Here is a 3,002-nt window from a genome sequence, read left to right as displayed (position 1 = left end):
CCCAATTAAGTACTAAGTTTACTTTTACACATCGCTCCAGAACTCTTTCCAGGTTTTCAAGGCATTCTTCGAAATTTTGTCCGTATACAGAAAAGTCATCCATAAATACTTCCATGATATTTTCGAGAAAGTCGGCGAATATTGCCATCATGCATCTTTGAAAAGTTGCAGGGGCATTACACAGACCAAACGGCATTCGTCTATAAGCGAAGGTACCAAAAGGGCATGTGAATGTTGTCTTTTCTTGGTCATCAGGGTGAATTGGTATTTGAAAGAAGCCTGAATAACCGTCTAAATAACAGAAATGTGAATGTTTAGCTAATCGTTCTAACATTTGGTCAATGAATGGTAAAGGGAAATGATCTTTTCGGGTTGCTTTGTTTAGTTTCCTATAATCAATGCACATTCTCCATCCCGATTCGATTCGTTTAGTTATAGTTTCTCCTTTTTCGTTTTCAATAACGGTTATGCCTCCTTTCTTTGGTACAACGTGTACAGGACTAACCCATTTGCTATCAGATATAGGATATATAATACCTGCTTCTAATAACTTGGTTATTTCTTTCTTTACTACCTCACTTAGGATCGGATTTAGTCTTCTCTGGTGTTCCCTAGAGGTTTTACAGTCTTCTTCTAACATGATGCGGTGCATACAAATAGAAGGGCTTATTCCTTTAAGATCGGTGATGTGGTATCCTAGTGCGGTTGGATATTTTCTTAGGATATGTAGGAGTTTTTCTGTTTCGAGTCTTCCTAGATCTGCAATAACTATCACAGGTCGTTCAAGTTCTAAGTCTAGGAATTCATATCTCAGATTTTTGGGAAGTGTTTTCAAATCAGGGGTTGGTTTGTTAAGACACTGCGTAGGATCCGGTGTTATTGCTAGGCATTGTTTAGATTTGTCCTCTAAAAGGTAGTCTGATGATTTGTCTTCTCCTGACTCTGCTTCTTTTATGCATTCATCGATGATATCCATGAAGTAACATGTATCTTCTATTGCAGGTGCTTTCAAGAATTGGGAAAGAATGAATTCAATTTTCTCTTCACCTACTTCGAAGGTGAGTCGTCCTCGTTTTACGTCTATGATTGCACCGGCAGTTGCTAAGAATGGTCTTCCTAGTATAATAGGCGTAGTATCATCTTCTCTAATGTCCATAATTGTGAAGTCAGTGGGAATGTAAAACTGACCTATGCGTACGGGAACGTTTTCAAGGATTCCTACAGGATATTTAATGGAACGATCTGCTAATTGCACAGACATTTTGGTCGGTCTTAATTCTCCCATTTCCAGTTTCTTACATATGGATAAAGGCATAACGCTAATTCCGGCTCCTAAATCGCATAAGGCTTTGTCGATGACAAATTTTCCTATGTGACAGGGTATAGAGAAACTACCCGGATCCTTGAGTTTAGGGGGCATGTTTTGGATTATAGCGCTACATTCGGCAGGGAGTGTAACGGTTTCGCTATCCTCAAGTTTCCTTTTATTAGAAAGAATTTCTTTTAAGAATTTAGCATATGAGGGCATCTGCGTAATAGCTTCGGTAAACGGAATTGTAACGTTTAATTGTTTAAGGAGATCAACAAATTTTCTAAATTGGCCTACATCTTTGGTTTTAACAAGCCTTTGAGGGTAAGGTATAGGTGGTTTGTAAGGTGGTGGAGGTACATAAGGTTCCTTATTTTCTAGGGTTTCCTTATTACTCTCTTCCTTTTCCTTAGGTTCACTTTCCTCAGTAGATTTCTTAGGGTTTTGGTTTTCTATCCTTGGGTCAGACGGTCCTTCCACTTCCGTTCCACTTCTTAATATAATTGCATGAGCGTGGCTTCTCGGATTGGGTTGGGGCTGTCCAGGGAATGTACCAGTTGGTGCAGCAGTAGGTGCTTGTTGTTGAGCTACTTGAGATATTTGCGTTTCCAGCATTTTGTTATGGGTAGCCAGGGCATCTACTTTGCTTGCTAGTTGTTTAAGTTGTTCGCCAGTGTGTATGTTCTGGTTTAAGAAATCTTTATTGGTTTGTTGTTGGGAAGCTATAAAGTTTTCCATCATGATTTCCAAGTTGGATTTTCTAGGGGTATTATTGTTAGGATTCGGTTTCTGATATCCCGGAGGTATAGATGGGGCTTGATTTGGAGACTGTCCAGGTGCGTATAAAGCATTATTACTCTTATATGAGAAGTTTGGATGGTTCTTCCAATTTGGGTTATAGGTATTCGAATAGGGGCTTCCTTGAGCATAGTTTACTTGCTCTGCTTGGATTCCAGTCAAGAGTTGACATTCCGCAGGAGTGTGGCCTTGGATTCCACAGACCTCGCAATTCTGAGTTATAGCAACCACGGCGGCTGGAGGTGATACGTTTAAACTTTCAATTTTCTGGACCAAAGCATCCACTTTTGCATTGACGTGATCAAGGTTACTTATCTCGTACATGCTAGTTTTTGGTTGAGGTTTTTCCACCGTTGTTCGTTCGGTTCCCCACTGATAGTGGTTTTGGGCCATGCTCTCGATAAGCTGGTAAGCATCAGCGTAAGGTTTGTTCATTAGTGCACCACCTGCAGCGGCGTCTATTGTTAACCTTGTATTGTATAAGAGACCATTATAAAATGTGTGAATTACTAACCAGTCTTCCAAACCATGGTGTGGGCAAAGTCTCATCATGTCTTTGTATCTTTCCCATGCTTCAAAAAGAGACTCGTTGTCTTTCTGTTTAAATCCATTTATCTGGGCTCTTAACATGGCTGTTTTGCTTGGCGGAAAATATCGGGCAAGAAAAACTTTCTTCAACTCGTTCCATGTGGTGACTGAGTTGGAAGGAAGAGATTGAAGCCATCTTCTAGCGCTATCTCTTAATGAGAAAGGAAAAAGACGAAGTCGAATTGCCTCTGAAGTGACACCATTAGCTTTAACAGTATCAGCGTATTGGACAAATACGGATAAATGAAGGTTTGGATCTTCGGTAAGATTTCCAGAGAATTGGTTCTGTTGCACAGCCTGCAACAAC

At 40.2% G+C, this 3,002-nt stretch overlaps 1 non-coding gene across 1 annotated transcript; it reads left to right on the top strand.

Annotated features, from left to right (window-relative positions):
* Window positions 1-2,630: 2,630 nt before the first annotated feature.
* LOC127077796 (small nucleolar RNA R71) lies at window positions 2,631-2,737 on the top strand. The gene has a single exon (XR_007787569.1). It is a non-coding gene; the product is annotated as a small nucleolar RNA R71 (small nucleolar RNA).
* The last annotated feature ends 265 nt before the right edge of the window (window positions 2,738-3,002 follow it).

This window comes from Lathyrus oleraceus, chromosome 4, assembly GCF_024323335.1.
Source record: "Lathyrus oleraceus cultivar Zhongwan6 chromosome 4, CAAS_Psat_ZW6_1.0, whole genome shotgun sequence".
In the NCBI taxonomy this organism is placed as follows: Eukaryota; Viridiplantae; Streptophyta; class Magnoliopsida; order Fabales; family Fabaceae; genus Lathyrus; species Lathyrus oleraceus.
The sequence above is the reverse complement of the archived record's forward strand: the minus strand, read 5'-3'. Positions and strand labels throughout refer to the sequence as shown.